Source organism: Rousettus aegyptiacus, unplaced genomic scaffold, assembly GCF_014176215.1.
Source record: "Rousettus aegyptiacus isolate mRouAeg1 unplaced genomic scaffold, mRouAeg1.p scaffold_m13_p_1, whole genome shotgun sequence".
Taxonomy (NCBI): domain Eukaryota; kingdom Metazoa; phylum Chordata; class Mammalia; order Chiroptera; family Pteropodidae; genus Rousettus; species Rousettus aegyptiacus.
This window is the reverse complement of record NW_023416284.1, coordinates 146,757,393-146,775,841: the sequence shown is the minus strand read 5'-3', so window position 1 is coordinate 146,775,841 and position 18,449 is coordinate 146,757,393. Positions and strand designations below refer to the sequence as shown.

Below are 18,449 nucleotides of genomic sequence, written 5' to 3'. Positions count from 1 at the left end.
AATTTGGAGTATGTACCAAAGCAGAATAGTAAGCTTCTCAATTCAGTGGTTCAGTGGAAAGAGTCAAGTGAGACTATTAAAATGCCATGTTGATGCTAAATATTTTAATGTATTTATAGAAAAAACATATCTTTAGCTACTCATTTCCCATACCCCCTTTCCAACCCTAGGTAACTCCAATGGGCCATTTCCATGCTCTTTCACAATGACTAATAACTAGAGTGGCTATGCGCTTTCACTTTTGTTCAAGACTTGTGCCTTTTCCCTGATCTGCCTTTGGTGGCCTCCCTCACTTTCCTGTTAATTCCTGAGGCCTTCGGAACCTTCTGCCCAGTCAGCATTTCCTAGTCCTTATTTAAAAATGAATGATAAAGGAGAAATTAGACCAGCAAAACAAAATGAGCTTCTCTTTCCATTTACACAATGTATGTGTAGGGAGGAGCGGAGAGGAACAGAGATAAAGAGTAAGGACGAGCAATTTTGTAACTCAGAAAACCAACATGGACAAGCAATTTTGTAACTCAGAAAAACCAACCTAAGGGTAGGGGAAGTGCTTTTACCTTATTCCTAAGTCAATGAAGACGATAAAATGAGAGCAAGAATGCTCCACGAGGGAAAGCTGAGAATCTCTGGAGAGGTGTCTGTGTCCTCCCAGAAATAGTCTGTGGCCGTACTTCATCTGAATCACAGAGAGAGCTTGTTTAAAAGTGCAGGTCCCTGAGCCCACTTTAGATGGACAGAAGCTGAATCCCTGCGGCGAGTGTGTGTCTTCACGCTTAACTCTCCAGGTGGCTCTTATGCACACTGACTTGTGTGACTCACTACTTCCGTCTCCATTCTCAGCTTTGTTCAAAGCTTACACCTCCATGCAAGGTTGAATGCAACCACCCTACCCAGCCTCTTAAGATTCACTCCTCTGAGCATTGCTGAAAATGTAAATTACAGATCAGTACATCATTTCAAAAGTCAGACCTGTGCATGCTGCGCCCTGCTCTGCTGTGCATGGGAGGGCAGAGCGCCATATTCTGTCACCTGGTACTCTTGACCCTTGAACTAATTCCTTGCTCACTTAAAGAAGTATCCTTCTCATTCCAGGAGTTAGTTTGAAGCTAGATTTTTTGAAGTTACTTTGAGGCTGCCATCCTGCTTGTCTGCTCCAATAGCTATGTATCTGCCATCAGCCTACCATCTAAAATTCACGTAGTGGCGTGGTTTTTATCTGCAGCAACACTTATGAACCGAAATTTCCCACTTACGAAGCAGAAACATTTACATAATAAGTAGCTGTTGTATATTCTGGTACATGACTGGACAGCTAACACTGTGGAATAGATCCTACCTGGAATCCTGGTGGTTGGACCTGCCCCAGGCCTGCCTCTGACTGGCAGGCTGCCCAAGTGAATGAGTATTATGATATCATTTGTATATAAGTATCATTTAAGTTTATAAGGAGATGTGGCCCATTTGCTCCTCCCAAACCACTTCTTAGGTGGTAGAACAGGTATTATCCCTAGATAAAATCTGAGGCTCAGAGAATTTAGCTTATGTCTAAGGCAGGGGGCGGTTGGGAATGTGGGTATTTGTTGTCCTCCTCTCAAAGACTGGAGGCAGGGCTGGCATGCAGTAGAAGGGGAGTGGGGAAGAGATGGTAAATGTCCTGCGGCGTCTGGGACGATCCTGCCGAGCAGAGAGCTGTCCCCAGCATGGGACACAGTTGCCATTGTGCCCCGACTAAGAAACACTGCACTGAGGTTGTACAGCTGATATGCAGTAGAGCCTGATATGCAGTTGAGCCAGATTCAGACCTGCACTGTCTGAATCCACACCTTTTATGGCCCTCTCCATGTTAAAGGCGCCACAGAATTAATTCCTACTTTGTTGGGAGCTCTCAGGCATGATAATTGAACTCAAGAGTGGCTGTTTCACGGGTATGCCATTGCTGCTCTCTGCAACAGAACTCAGGCACAGCTCTCTCCCTGTGGGAAGAGCCTCTAAAACCCCACTGGCTGGCTGACCAGCACCCTGTCTGTACCTGTCATTCCACTGCCAACGCCCAGTGCTGGTGGAGAAAGATCTTTTTCATCTTTGGAAAAGATCAAAGCCCAAGAGAATGCCCACCCACAGCCTTTGATCCAGTCTTACTGGCTTAAAAACCATCCAGATGGGGAATTAGGTGTCGATTTTCAGGAGGTTTTGATATGATATCTTAGGCTTCATAACTACCTGGTCAATTTCTATAGCCTGCTGTTAGAGTTTTGTTTAAAGTTTTGTTTTGATGTCAGCCAACAAAGAAGCGGAGATGTGGTCACAGCAGTTTGAATGAGCACACATGAAATTTATTAAAGCGGTGAAAATATAACAGCTTTGAATGAAAAGGCACAGAGTGAAGCTGACCTGAATATAAATATTGAGGGGATTATGAACAGGAGAGGTGCAATATTATCTAATCTGGCTTTTTTTTTCTTTCTTTCTTTCCTTCCTTCCTTCCTTCCTTCCTTCCTTCCTTCCTTCCTTCCTTCCTTCCTTCTTTCTTTCTTTCTTTCTTTCTTTCTTTCTTTCCTTGCTTTCCTTTCTTTTCTTTCTTCTCTCCCAGTATTTTTCCCCAGTTTTTATTTTGAAAAAATTGAAACCTGCTGGTTGGGAGAATGATCAAACCAACACCTATATATCCTTTACCTAGATTCACCAAGTGTTCTAAATTTGCCACTTCGCTGTTTTTATTCCCTCTTCCAATTGTATATATGTAACATTATATAAATGTGTGCACATTTATATATGTGTACATCATATTAATTCTTGATACATTATTTGAAAGTTTCAAACATTTTGATATTTTACCTCCGAATATTTCAGCATATAACTCATAAGAATAAGGACTTTTTTTCTTTTTTTTTAAAACCACAGTACTATTATCATACCTAAGAAATTTAACAATATTTTTTGTTATCTAATATCCAATCCATATTCACACTTGTCTAATCGTGCCAGGCTGGTTGTGGTATATAAAGTCCTGCACTCTGGGATTGTCTGTTTCTTCGCTGTTGTTTAACTTGCTCTTCACTTCCTGAAAATCATTAGATTTACAAGCTTGTTATTGGATGCAGGTTAAACATCTTTTGGCAAGAATACTTCATAGGTGTCACTGCATGCTTGATATTATATCATATCAGGAGGCAGACGATGTCATCTTGTCCCACTATCTGCAGTGCTGAGTTTAATCTCTTGGGTAAGGTAGTAACGTACTTACTGACACTTGGCATCAGTAAGGCATCTGCAGGCTGGTACATGGGTCCTTTGTGAACATCCTGTGTCCCACCTACCTTTCAGTGCTTTGAGTGTCAATGCATAATCCTTGCCTAGATCATTATTATATTGAAATAGTGTCTGATATTTTTTACCCTTTGCTTTCTCTTCCTCAATTCTTTATAGTATGTAATCTAGGCCTTCATATTTTTATAATGTTGAGGGTTTTTTTCCGTGGTGGTCAGCTAGATTTTGTTGTGATACTAGATTACACCAAACGTTTTTCTTTCCTGCTCTTCAGATAAGAAGGAGTAACTTTAGCAGAGTGTTTACTGCATGCCAGGTACCATACAGGCTCCTTGCCTATAGAACTTCTTTCACTTTCTTTCCACAAAGCAATTCAGACTAGCGAGTGAAGTGACTTGCTCAAGATCTCCCAGCTCCTATGATGGAGTTGAGATCAGACCAGATTCTGTCAGGCTTAGAGCCAGGGTTTTTTCACTCTTCTGTGTTCCGTCCTATCCCTAGCCCTGGCTGTGTCTCCCACCCTACAGCCTTGCCTTAGACAAATGCCTATCTGATTAGTTAGGTCCGTAAACAAGAGAAGTTAGCTAGAAGAGGGCTGCGCGGCTGGAGAAGCACAAGCCACACACACTTGAAACGGGCAGGTGCTTCTGGGTTTCAGACAAATACGGGCCAGCACTGTCAGAAATCTTGCTCTGCATTTTCACCATCCCAACATTTTAATGTTGGCAACTAATAAACATACTAGGACACTCATCAGCCGAATCTCCAAGTCTCCACGTTTCAGTGCCCGCACGGCTCCTTGCAGAGGCCACCTTGAGTCAGCCAAGGCTTTGCTTAGAAATGGAATTCAGTGTTTTTTTTCTGTCTGTTTTTTAACTTCCTCTTTTAAACATAAATTGATATTTTGAGATTTCATTTGAGGAGTGTTTGATTTTTGAAGAGACGAAAAGTTAGGTTTCATAGAAGTATTACTTACCTGGCATATTATTATAAAACTTGGGTTTTATTAATTAATAGATTAACAGCATAATAGCAGATATTTCACCTGTAGCTTTGAATGAAAGCAAATGCATTTTCCTCTAAATATCATGTGTAGAATTTTTCTTTCCTAAATTGTTCTCTAATACCTTAAGAAGGGGATGAAGTCTTCTGTTCTTCCATCTTGGGCTCCTTGTTTTTTGTATATGTTTAACTGTGTAAATGAGTCATAGAAGAATCTAAGCTTGTTCCCATGAGAGGAGCTGAAGCAGAACTGACACAGGTAAGTAGCAGTGTTTCTCAGGATGGACCTCAGTTGTCGCAGTGCTGGCTGAAGATAAAAACCTATTAGGTTAATTCTAATTGTTCTTCGCAGGATTATACTTGGGTTTGGAGAGGTAGCAAAGGACCCTCTCAGCCCTTACTTCATCATGCAGGAATTTAGTCCTTCCCTCGCATTTTACAGGTTAACATCTTGAGGCACAGAGAGGTTGAGTTGGGTGCAGGTCAGACCTAATTAGCTTGGATCTCTCGTAACTGATCTTCACTTTCCCTAAAGTTAAAGTTTTCAGTCAACCGATAATAATCACGATTCTTCGCCGTGGCAAGCCACTCATTGTCCACAGTGTTTCTTCCCTCCATGACCCAGGTTCCCATACCAGTCACATTTAACACATGAAGAAATGAAGGTCTCAAGTAGGGCCGTCTGATAGAAACAGAAAGCAAGGCACATGTATAATTTAAAATTTTATAGTAGCCATGTTAACAGAGAGTAAAAAGAAATGGGTAGAATTAATTTTAACAATATGCTTTAACCTAATATCTAAAGTATTATCATACCACTGTGTAATCGATATTAAACATTATCGAAAATTTTTTTACTAAGTCTTTGGAATTTCAGTGTGTATTTTACACTTAACGACACATCTGAATTTAGATAAGCCACATTTCAAGTGTGGTGTGTGGCTACCGGTATTGGGCAGCATGGCACTCTAGCCCAAGGTCACACCCAGCTAAATTCTTCAATCAAAATCTTTTGAGAGTAACTTAATCAGCTTTCTTGTCCTCCTCCCAGTCTGAGGCCACATATTTCTATTTTCTTTGTGCCATTTTTTTCCTGGCTAACTCTAATTATAGGGAGATGCTTGGTCTGGCCATAACCGCTAGCTCAGCAGTTTTCTACCAGTCCTGGCAGCTGGTGAGACCAACATACCCTGTTTTGTAAATGACAGTGTGTGGCATACTTCCAAATGTTTCCACAGCAGTTTCCATGATTTTCTTTCTCTTAGGAGTAACTCAATGGCATTTTGTAAAACCAGCGTGATTTTAATCCGTCCTTTCTTAGAGACTCATCTTAATCAATGGGCTCCTAAAATCATACAGACTAGTAGTCTCTCCAAGCAGAACAAATAAGCATTATACATTTTTTAATCTGTTTTTATAACAAATATGTTTGTGTTTTAATTTGTGATGAATTGTTCTTTTTTTTTTTTTTTAACTAGTCAAACACTCCACCAATAAATCAGTCTCGTTTTGAGCATTATTCACAGGGAAACTGAGAGTATATTCACAATGAAGCATTAATAAAGGGTAGGTTCCATATCCATGAAATGTCAAATCTCTGGCCATTGACCCCATTACTTGAAGTATTAGACTACAATACAATCCCAGGGGGGAAAAGTGACAGAGAATGGTGATAGGCTCCTGGAGTTTGTTATGATGGACTTCACCAAAAGAAGCCCTCATTTGTGAGAATTGAAATTTGAATAGGGAAAAGATTGTCCCGTCTTCTTAATTTAGAAGCCAGACTTCCACATCTTCCAACATTCTCAGTTAAGGATGGAGAAGATAATACCTTTTTTTTTTTTTTTTTTTTTTTAATCTCATGGCCTTTTCCAGGAATTGAGAGATAGCACCATAAAACCAGATAAATGAATTTCCCCAAACTCCCTTTAATGCCATATTCTTTAGATTTTGACTTTGTATCAGTCTCTCTTATTCACAGACCCCCTCAAATTTGTCATTTAAAAAAAATTTAGGTACAATGTTGCATCTGGAATCAGAACGGTATGTTGCGCGTTAAGGGCTGTTTTCTTCTCTTTTGCCACCACCATTCCCTATAGCAGTGCTCATTTAGACCCCCATTTAAATCACAATCCCTTTTATTCATTCTGATGCAAAGACATTTTTATTTCTTTGAGTGGATATCTCGTGTTCATTTCCAAATGTCATTTAGTAGCTGTATTTCTGCTAAATAACCAGAAATTATAGTCGACTCGAGCCAAGTGGCTTCATACCTACATTTTGCTTCCAAATACAGTGCTGAGTAGAAATGTTTTGATTTCATTTTCAATATTAATAGTTGACTGAGAGTGACGGATGGGGCTGGGGACAGGAAAGGAAAGGAAAGGAAATATGGAATACAGTGGCAGCATATCATCTCCTCCAAGGATTCTTCCCCTGGGAGTTTATGAAAAGCACACGAGAAATCATTCAAAATCTTGGCACCCAGGCCCCACTGTCAGAAACCCTTAAGTCTGTGGCCCCGAGGTCAGGGCCCAGACAAGTGTGTAAAGCCGCCTACCTACTCTTACTTGATTGTGTCCATTTGTCAAAACTTAGGGAACAGTTTACTATATATAAATTATACATCAACAAACTTATTATGCTGAAATATATTTACTTGCATGTACTGAAATTTTTGAAATTTTTGACACCCACAGTGGAGAATGTTTGGACTATCAAACATTCTGGAGTCTGAAGATAGAGCTCACATTTAAAACAATCATTCATTCAATTAATAAACATTTAAGGGGCAGTGCTAGGCATTGTTCCTGCCTAGGGAGAACAGAAGTGCCTGAAGACATAGTACCTGACCCTCAGGGTTTTGTTTAATATGTAAGACCAATATCCAACAATTACGATGCAGTGACTCAGTGTGAAAAGTGTAATATGAGTGTATCTACAGAACAAAAAGGAAAGAGAACCCGAGCAAACATATACACACATGTGTGCACGCACATGCACACACACGTGCACATACATTCCCAGTTCTACCCCATGCCTTTTTGTAGGTGGAAGGGGGTAGATAGTGTTGGGAAGATTTCACAGAAAAGTCACAGAATGTGAGTCTTGAGGTATCTTAAGTGAAGAAGTGAAAAATATTCTATTTTTCAAAGGAATAGCTCTCAAAACTTGGTTCTAAAGTTAAAAAAAAAAAAAAAAAGACCTTTCTGATATCCATTGTTTTTAAGGGGTTTTCAGCAACCTTTGATGTGATTTAGCTTTGTTTATCCTGATCCATCTAGTGCCAACACAAATCACAATGCCTGAGACACAGTAGGTATGCAGCACTGTAGGTGTGCTGAATTGAATGTATGCTTTCAGTAGTTTTACCTTCCCTTTGACAAACTGTTGGACACAATTGTGTCTTAGGGAGGAGAATAATAATAATAGTACATGACTTACAAAATGGCATCCTAGCTACTTCTGTAAGCATTGTTCCCTAAATGTAAAAAAAAAAAAAAAAAAATGCCCTTGAAGGAGAGCATATTTATGACTTAAAAGTGGTTCCTACTGGTATATGTCGTGGTATGATCTGATTTGCATATTTCAGGAGCACTAACTCTCTTTCTAAAATGATTTTCACTTTTTCTTATTCTTAAGTATATCTGAGGTTTTGGAAGAGCAACCGGCCCAAAAGAAATGACCACAGCATTCCTTGCTGAGTCTGATATTTGAGTGGACACAGAAAACAACATTGTATTTTTTGGATATTGGTGTTCTTTCAGAATTTGAGGAGCAGAGAGTATTTGACATTGCACTGAAGAAAAATATAGTCAATGCCGAGATGTCTTTCTATTCATACAAGGCAACTGTTCTCCCTGCACGTTTTTGCAGCTTATATACAAATTATCATCATTCATTACTTTGATGCTGTAGATCATAACAGGAAAATTTGTAACTTGACCCTTTGACTATGTTGTAACATGGAAGGACAAGAAGAACCAATTTTGTTTATTTGTTTATTTGCTGTTAGTCTCCCTGCTTCTCAAGCCTAAAAGCAACATGCCTTCCAGGCTCTGTTCCATTAAACAGCCATTCCGATTGGAAGAAAGTAGTTAATGTGGGAGCTGGACCTAGGGTTTTAAATGGCAGGATGGGACAAGGCATTCACTTTCGCGCTGGGCATATGATTGAATCTGAGCTCCACTGTTGACCAGCTGTGGGGTCTTGGGCAAGTCACTTTACCTCTGTGGACCTTACCTTTCTAATTTCCAAAATGGTGGTTGAAAATTAAAGGAAGTAATAAATCTGGTGCTAACAGTGCCTGGCACTAATAAATGCTTACTCTATGTCAGGTCTCTTTACTTTGCCCTTGTCAGCATATATGTCGACCTTGTCGTTTTCTTTTTAAAAACTTGCCAAAGTTCCCATTACCCTTTGAGAAAGGCCTAAACATGTTAACCTGGCATTCAAGACTTTTTATGGTCTATCATACCCACCTTTCTACCACATCTAACTGTTATACTTCATATTCATCCCATAGCAAAACCACACATCTCTGTGCCTTCGGTGGCCCTCAGGCACTAACTTGCCTCCTCTCAGGATACCTTCCTCCTGTCCAAGTCTAAATCCACTCTACTGCAAGGCTCATTTTAGAGGCCACTTCTTACTAGGCGCTCAGGCTGGAAAAGTCACCTCTTTGTCCAACACTGTATCTTTCTCATAACAGGTGCACAAAGGGGCTTCTTTTTCTGGCGAGCCTTCTTTTCCGCAAGGAGGCTTTCCCATGGCCACCTTCTCACTGTCTCCTCACATGGCCCTTTCTCTGTGCATGTGCATCCCTGGTATTTCTCCCTCTTGTAGGACACCGGTGCTGTTGGACAAGGGCCCCTACCATTATCACCTAATTTAAACTTAATTACCTCCTTAAAAGTGCTGTCTCTAAATATTGTCACATTGTGGGGTAAGGACTTCAACATATGGACTTTGGGTGGACACAATTCAGTCACTAATACATGGGTATAAAAATCCTGCCAGATCTTCCTGGGAGTGTGTGTGTGTGTGTGTTCATATATGTTCACATGCCCCCTGAGTGCAGGTCCCCCTGTTAGGAGATTTATTCTTCTTCCCTGACCTCATGCAGAACACCCACAGAGCAGCGGATTGCTCTGTTGCTCCCCTGAGGAAGCCAGGCTTGGCTGGCTCAATAGAGCCGTACTTATGTGATCCCTCCTTTCAAAGACATTGTCCCTACCCCAACAGAGAGTACTCCAAGGGACGCACACTGTCTCACCCAGCAGTTCCATCACAGCCCCCTCCATGCCTTCAGCCACCAACAAAGAAGAACAAGAGAGAATGAACCACGGGAGGGAAGGGAAGGAATTAGGGAACTGGAACTGGAGGGTAACATCTTTATTTTAAAAGAAAACAAAAAACAAAAAACAAAAAAATGAAGGCTTTACTTTTCTGTTCAATTTTTCCGTGGGTTTTTGTTTTTTTTTTAATCTCTAAATTTCTCCAGCTTTCCGATTTTGAAAGTCACTAAGAAACCCCTATAAGTTTAGACAGTTAACAATTAATGTGGGAGAATGCAATTCTAGTTGAGTCCTTCCTTAACCCAAACCTGACTTACAGAGGGAGGTCGTTCAATTACAAATAGTTTTTATTCTTCTAAATCGGAGGCTCCTCACACTGTCATCTGCCTGCAAATTAGCTGGAGACACAAGCATTGCATTATGCAAAGTATTTATTCTCACAATTAATATGCTGGAAAGTGTGGTTTCTCACTTTTCTGCCAGTACAAGGATTCTCACCCTGTAGTGAACCTGTCACCTGGGGCGTGTTTTCGAAGTACCCAAGCCCTATTGTTCCCCTTCACTCCCCCACACCCCGTGAGAGTGAGAGAGCCCAGGGCCTCCCTGCACCCGCACTGTCAACCTCAGAGTCGTCACTTCTTAACACTTCCTCGGAGGTTTCTGATTAAGTTTTTCAAATATAGGAAGGATTCTTTTTTTTTTCTTTTCTTCACAAAAAATCAGTGACCAATTCATAACATTTTTCTTGTTTTATTAATGAAATTTAAAATGTATAGGAAGTAAACAGTATAGCATAACGGACCCGCATGCATCCTTCCCCTAGCTCCGACAATTATTCGCCTTCTGCCATTCCCATTTCATCCATATCTGGATTATTGTTATATTTTTTGACTAATTCAAGAAAGAGAGCATAGCCTATGAACTAAAAATTGGTTACCTGTCCTTACAGGTACTTCCCCTCCCTTATTGCACTGAATCTTCGTAGCACCTCTAGCCATTGTTACCCACATTTTATGAGCTTGGAAACTGAAACTCCAAGAAATTACATACCTGCCTGAAGTCTCCCAGCTAATAAGTGCTCAAGCAGGGGTTCTCTCCCAGAGGTGTCTCAAAATCCTTTTCCCCCTAAGCTGCACCTTCGGGAAATAAGGACCATGAAAAATGTGTAGTTAAAATTTTTACAGTAGGGATAGCTGGATAGCTATGAGATAAAGGAGAGATAGTACAATGTTAATGATAGAAGCTAGATGGTAGAATATGAGTGCTCACTGTAAAATTATTAAAACTTTATGTTTGAAGTTTTTCACAGTAAAACTTGGTGAGGGAGGGGGATCCCATCAGAAGCAAACTTTATCTTAACCATCAAGCAGTGGGCAAAACACACGAGCTATTTTCCTATACCTATTCTGTGGGTATCTGCTCCAAAGAGAAAGGTTTGAGATTGGTTGAATTTTAATCTTAAAAATAGCAAGCCAGGGATAGAGATTACTTGGAGATGTACTTACTTAACATTAACTAGTGAGGTCTTCGAGAACTGAGAAACCCAGATGCAGAAGCGATGCCTCTCCTGGGGTGAGCCCTCGCTGTGGGCCAACAGCTCAGGAAGCCTCACTGTTGCTGCTCATAGAGTTCAGAGCTGGACACAACGGCGGACAGTTTCCTTTTCCATCTATGGCCACTTAGGGTAAAGATTCCATCATTTACCCAAAAGAACATTTTGCATACATACAATGTACATGTTGAAGCTGTCCCTTCACATGGAAGGGCATGATCAGCTGGGTTTTTTTGTTGTTTTTTGTTTTTTGTTTTTTTAACACTACATCAAAAACATAGAGCCACTCACTACTTTGTTGTGTGATGCAGACCCTGCTCTGTTGGTGAGCTAGCCTGGTCAGAAATAGCTGGCAGTCTCTGCTCTGTTGGCAGTGCTGGTTGGAGGCAAAGATACCCTGCCCAGGGGATTCCTGAGGGCATTTTGTTGCTGATAGTACGAGGAGATTCTGGATGGGCAACCAACAGGCCCCTCTCCCAGTGCCGTGTGTCCCAGCAGCTCAGGTTTAGCTGCCATTGACATTACCCCACCTGCCCTTCAGTGCTTGAGGCCAAGTGCTGCTGGCCAGGAAAAGCTCTGCTCTCCTCACTTTAGCCTGCTATGGAGGAGGGAGCTGATTAGCGATAACAAAAGCCGCCTCTCCAGAATCCTCCAGCATCCTCACAAATTGCAAAACTAGGGTCACACCAGGAAACCAAGAAGTTTCCAGTAACAGCCATTCCCAACAATTTCCAGAATTTCGAATGAGTCTTGTAGCCCATCCAACTCACCGTGTTCATACCATTATGCTGTTCTCCTTTCACTATACCCTGAGCAGAATGTAAAGCCCCCAAGAGGTACCTGTCCCTTGAGTTAGTTAGCTACATCAGCTTCCTTCATCCTGAAGTGCCCAGGCAGTACAGGCTAGAAGAGACCCAGACGTAAATCACAGCTTCACCATTACTAGCTGCAAGAGACTTAGGAAAGTTGCTTAACTTCTGTGAGCCCAGCTCAGATGATTATTCGAAAGTTTGAACTCTATGATATAGTATGTGTGTGAAGTCACCTAGCATAGTCTCAGTTCCATAGCCAGTGCCACGAGGCACTGGTTTCCCTTTTCCCTGATATGTGCATGTGATAGGCTGTAAGTACAAGATGAGGGCTCATATCCCTACCTATCTAGCTGGTGGTGTGAACACAGCTTATGTCTTTGCATCTGTGCACCGCAGTTTTATCATCTAAAACCAGACACCCTGTTCTTCAAGATGCTATGATATTTAAAAAAAAAAAAAAATTATGCTATCTAATTGCTCTTTAGGGTGTTCCCTCAGATTATGGAGGCACAGGAAAGTCCTGTGCAAGGGGCAGCCTGGAAAGGATGAGGGCTGGGAGCAGAATAGAGACGACGAGATTGGTGAGATTAAGTGAGAGAGGGCCTGAAGGAAATGATCAAAATGAGACCAGAATCAAAAGGTTGGTATTTCTAAAACCGAAGATTGCCGCTTGGGAGTTTTGCTGGAGGCGAGCCCCAAAGGAGACTGAGTTACACCATACTCAGTAGCGTGGGTGCCTGCGCTTATGGTCACTTCCTCACAGGAAACCTAATTGCGGCCTGGGCCCCATGCGCCTTCCCGCCTGGGGGAGGCTCATAGGCTGTGTTGGGTGAGTAGACGGACCACTGCAGCATTCCTGCCCATGCCTGCCGCTGCTGCCTTCTCTGAGAATGATTTCAGTTATTATTTCATATGGTCTGGAAACCAGGAGAGATCGTTTGCTCAGTTTTGCATAACAAACATTAAATCTGTTGTTCGATTTGCAGTTTAGCTTTGCTTGTGGACCCTTCTGTCCTTGACTGCTGTAGCCATCCAGGCGCTCAGGAAGCATCGCCTTTCTTCTCCCAGCCGGGAGGAGCCCAGTAGTTGGGCTTCCTTAAACGCAAGCAGATGGAAGCAGGCAGGAGTGTGGAGGCAATTAGAGGATTTCTTCCTTGAGTGGTGCGGGTTTGCTCTCTTTGGGTATGTGGATGTTCTTGCTCATTTTTATTTTCCGTTTGGGTTTTGTCAGGCTGTCAACTTTTCTTTTCAGGCTGTATTTTTGCTTCTGGTTGCAGGAGTGTGCAAAATGGGATGACTTGGTTGATTATTGTTTGGAATCAAACTTTCCACATCGAGGTATGGATGGTACATGATGATGATGATGGCACTTCATAGTTGTAAAATATTCTGCAGTTTAAAAAGGGTTTTCACATACATCGCCATCTCATTTGGTCTGGACAGAAGCTGGAAAAAAAAAAATGAAGGCTCTGCTCACTCTGCTGGACTCTGAGTTTTTCCTTGTGTTTACACCATCTCTGTAGTCAAACCACAAAGGAGAGAGTACAAGAATGGAAACTACTATAGCTTTCTGCTTTGTTCCTTTTCTCTTTCTAGTTTCAGTCAATCAGTTTAGTATTTTACAAGCACTTTATGAGCACACTACTAGATTCTCTGGTCACATTTAAATAATTGTAGCAGACAACCTTTGTCATCATGGAGCTTCCAATCTAATTGGGGACACGCCTCCAACTGTGACTTTAAGGAACAGCACACAGAAGGTGCTCAGTAACTAGGTGATGAATGAGTGGGTGAATGAATGGATGGGTAACATTAATACACCGAAGTCCTAACAGCAATGAGAAGAGCTAAGGAGGAGCTGAAAGGTGCACACCCTTAACTGGGAACAGGTACAGAGGCTGCAGCACCCACAAGTGCCTGGGTGCCTGAGAGCCAGAAGGCAAGAGGACCAGGCGCCCTCGTGGATTGTCTGCGTTAGTGACATCCATTAGTGCAGCTAAACGAGACCTGAAGATATTAAAGGAAATCATATACACATAGGCTGAGAAGAGTAAGGAAAATGTCATATTCTCTCTCTCTCTCTCTCTCATGGGATAAGCAGAAAGAGGGAGGAAAGAAGGCAGACAGACTGAAAAAGAGAGATTGCTCATAAAACTGTTGTTGGGAGAAGTGCCAGCAAAGTCTGTCTCTGGATTTGAGAACCTGCTATATTGCAGCCCTGTTATTGGGGCTGGAAGAAGGCAATGGGGAGAATCAAAGAGATACAAGACTTGATGTCAACCCTTTAGAGACCCTGCCATGCACAGGAAACACTGAAATAATGGAAATGCCCGCCCCCTTTCATATGTCAAGTGCCAGGGGATAAGCCAAGGAATTGAGAGTGAGGGAGACCAACAGGAGCCTGAGGAGCTAAGAGGAAGGCTACTGGAGGGTAAGACTGGCATGAGGCCCAGTACATGGCTGAAATGTGGGAAGTACATGGACAGTTTGTGGAGATCTATTCCATCCTGGGTGAAGATCGTGTTGGGGCAATGGGAGATTGATGGAAGAGGTAGGGGCCCTGGTGTGAAAGGCTTAGGAGGCAGGCTAGAGAGCTAGAGAAAGTTGCTGAGCAGGGAAGTGATTTTATGGAGGTAGTAAATGGAACTTTTTGTTCATGCCCAGAATTCTCTTTAGTGTGCTGCTGCCCCAGATGCTGGCGGGGGGGGCTCTGCATTGCCCCTTTGCTGAAGGTGTAAGAGTATGGTGAGGGAAGTAAACACCTCCTTGGGATGGGCACTGAATCTTTTCAGTGTCTTCTGGGGGCACCAGTATGCTCCAGACCAAATGCTACCACCATTCCAGTGGTTGAACGGGAGTAAGAAAAGAATATCCTCTAGCATGACTGTCAGTAGGACACTGTTTTTATTGATTGTTTTGGCTGCCATGAAACTGTACACCATTTGTGAGTGTTTTGGAGAACTCCAGAAATTTGTGCTACATACTAGATATTTTCATTATGATTAATTTTTAAAAATAATATACACATTAATACACACACCCCCAGTGTAGAGGACTTAGAAAATACAGAAAAGCACAAAAGACAAAACAAAAGTCACATATTATTCCATCACTCAGATATAATCGCACATGTTGTTAGTACTTTGGTCAATGTCCTTTCCCAGTGTGAATTTGGAAGTTTTAAAAAAATGATTTCAAATTGCACTTAATGTTTTATATCTTATTTTTTTAACTTGGCAATATATCATGAATATTTCTCTGTTAATTAATTTATTTTACAATATGATCTTAGTGCTACATCCTATTCCACTATAGGAATGTACTGTAATTCATTTAATCAATCAAATAGGAAACTAGTCTCTAATTTTTGCTCATTTTTGTTGTTTCCAATGAATTAAGTTTTAACCATATTTTTAAAAAAAATCATACTATATAGTATTTTCAGATAATCTTGTTTTCAATGAGTGAATCACCCAGTCAGATCCAAATGAATATAGAAAGTTCTCCATGAAGTTCTCTCATTTTTATTGTCACTTTATTGAAAATGATAATCAATCAACCCTGAGTGGAAAAGAATTGTATGTGCCATAGTATGCCTTCCTGAGGCTGTTAAAAACAGGAGCAGACCAAACTCCATGCTGACGGATATACTCAAAAATAGAATAAGAATTTAGGGGGTCTCACTTTGATCAGGTGATTCATAGAATTTAAATGCCGTCCTGTACTTGATTGTAGTGAAATTTCAGCAACAAAAAAAATTTAAGTAACCCTTAATATTATCTTCATGTAGATAAAGAACCAAGCATTCAGAACTTTCTTTACCCTCTCTCTCTACCGCTTGACAATGTCTCTCTGCAAGACACCTGCTCCCTACCCGACGTGGGACGCCAGTTAGAGGGCTGGTTCCTGCTGACTTTATTAAAAGCTGAGTAGAAGAAAAGGTGTCAACCTTACTTGTCTTTTGAGGCAGAGTTTGGTTTTCAGAGGCCTGAAACTTCCTGCTTGTGTTTTATTTCCAGTAAAATGCGTGATTTACTACAGTTCAAGGTAACCCCATTATCTCAGTTTTGTTTTTTTTTTTGTTTTTTTTGTTGTTTTTGTTTTTTTTTTTTAGTGGAATTTTTCTGTGGAAACCATAGAATAGAGAAGGAACCCTCTTAGGTCTTCCAAGAAATATTGATTTCTGCCTCCTAGAGTTTTGTAGTATCATTAGGTTGCTTGTTTTTCCTAATTATTTTTTATCCTATGCTTATCTGGGTGAGATATGTGTTGAAGAGCAAGAGATGAAGAAAAATAAGCATAGTGTTCTATTTTTTTAATTACTTTGTCTAAGTGCGACTGGTGCATGGGAACATGGGTTTTGATGTTGAACTAATACTTGACAGTTTGCTAAAGCCTCTTATCAATTCTAATAATTTATCTGTATTTCTCTTAGGTTTTTCTGTGTAACCAATCATATGTAAAAATAATTATGTTTCAGTTCTTTCTTTTCAACCATTTATTTTTGATTTATTTACTTTTATTGTCCTACCACTCTGGTAGAACCTGCAGTACAGTATTACAAAGAAGTAGAAGAGCACACCACCTGGGCCTATTTCTGATTCGAAGTAAAGGCTGCTAACATTTTACCACTAAGTATGACGCCTACTATTGGCTTTTAGTAAATACTTTTTATTAGATCAAAAACGTTCCCTTCTAATCCTAGTTTGCTATGAATGCCGATTTTTTTAATCACAAGTAACTGTTAAATTTTATCTGATGCTTTTTCTGTGTCTATTAATAAGAATATAGGGTTTGTTTCTTTGTTTTTTAAATCTAAGAGTGAGGCAATTATTGTCATCAGTTTTCTAAAGTTAAACCATTCTTACATTATTGGTAAAAATATAAATTAGCCATGATATATTTTATGAATTATTGGATTCAGTTTGCTAAATTTGTTTAGGATTTTTGTGTTTGTATTTATATTCAAGATTGGCCTGTAATTTTCTTTTTTCCTACTGTCCTTGTCTGATTTTGGTGCCAAGGTTATTTATAATAGTGCTTTTCCCTTTTATATCTCTGAAACTTGCCTCTTTTTTCTCTTAAACCATCTGAATCTGGTGTTTATTGGTTTTGTTTTCTTTGATAGAGGGATGAATAGGTTTTAACTGATGAATCAACTTCTTTAATGGTTTTCAGAATATTCAGGTTTCTCTCTACTCTTGTTTCAGTAATAAATTGTATTTTTCTATGAAGTTCTTCATTAAAAATTTTAAATATAGCACACAATTGTTTATGATATGCTTTTATTTTTTAATCTCTGCTAAATCTGTAGTTATGTTCTCTCTTTCATTCCTAATATTAGTATGAGTACCTGTTCTGTATTTTACTTGATCAATTTTGATTTGTCTATTTTATTAATCTTTCGAAATAAACAGCTTTTCCTTTGTTAATCTTCTCCAGTGTATATGTTTTCTGATTTTACAAATTACTCCTCTTTATTATTTTCTTCTTTCAATTAATGGGCTTTACTTTTGTTCACTTTCTCACTTCTTGAGTACTCGCTGATTGACTGATTTTCTTTTCTTTTTTTCTTCCTTAGGATAAGACTTAAGTATTTTTCTCTAAGGACAGCTTTAGCAGTCTCTGACAAGTTCTAATATGGAATAATTTCATCTTCACTCAGTTCTAAGAATGTTTTAATTATTATAATTATTTCTTCTTTGATTCATTAGAGAATAGCAGTAGAATTTTAAATTCTAAAGCAAATGATACTTTTAGTAATCATTTTGTTTTAGAGTCTAACTTAAAAATTTTATTGTTGTCAGAGAATGCTGTTGGTGTAATACCAGTTTCATAAAATGTATTGAGACTTGGTTCATGGCCTAACATGTGATCAGTTTTTTTTTAAACATCCCATGAATTTTTTTAAATGCATACTTTCTGATGGGGGCTGGGGAGAGAGGGTTCTAAATATACCCATTAAAGTAAACCTCTTATTGTGTTGTTTAAATCTTTTATACACTTACTAATCTATCAGTCACAGAGAGGTATTGTTAAAACCTCTCACTATCTTTGTCACTTCGTCTTTATAATTCTGATGATTTGCTTTCTACCTGGCTATATCCACTTCCTAGGAAGGATGTCGAAGAACTTTTCACTGGCATTGTCCTCTTTCCTTCAAAAGGGGATTCCTCCCTTTGGCTTCTAAGGAATCCAATTTCTCAGAAGCCCTGGCCCCAAGGCTTTCATCTTCAGATTACCTTGTTAGCTTCAACACTAAGGGCTATTAAAAAAAAAAAAAAAAAAAAAAAAAAGTATCATAAACTCAGAGCTATTATGCTTGAAGGGAGCCTTAAAGTTCATCTAGTCCCACCAGTATCTGTTCATCTAAATTCTGCTAGAATAACATCTCTATACCCTTTGGGAAGTTCTCATTATTAAAATGAGTCTTAAAAAAATATTCTTCCATATAACCATCCATCATTTTGTTTTAAAGACTGCATAAAATGCCTTCTTCTCTAGGGAAAACAATTT

At 39.9% G+C, this 18,449-nt stretch overlaps 1 protein-coding gene across 6 annotated transcripts in view; it reads left to right on the top strand.

Moving 5' to 3' along the window:
- The window catches only part of FYN (FYN proto-oncogene, Src family tyrosine kinase), a 198,977-nt gene that overhangs the window by 93,200 nt on the left and 87,328 nt on the right, over positions 1–18,449 (top strand). Inside the window, exon 1 of one of the 6 annotated variants that reach the window (XM_016136990.2) lies at positions 10,282–12,762. The exons of 4 other annotated variants lie outside the window; for them this stretch is intronic. The gene's annotated coding sequence lies outside the window, so the exon portion shown is untranslated. Of the gene's footprint in view, positions 1–10,281; positions 12,763–14,020; positions 15,981–18,449 lie in introns of those variants that run through there. One more of the 6 variants, XM_036221016.1, reaches the window with a different exon arrangement.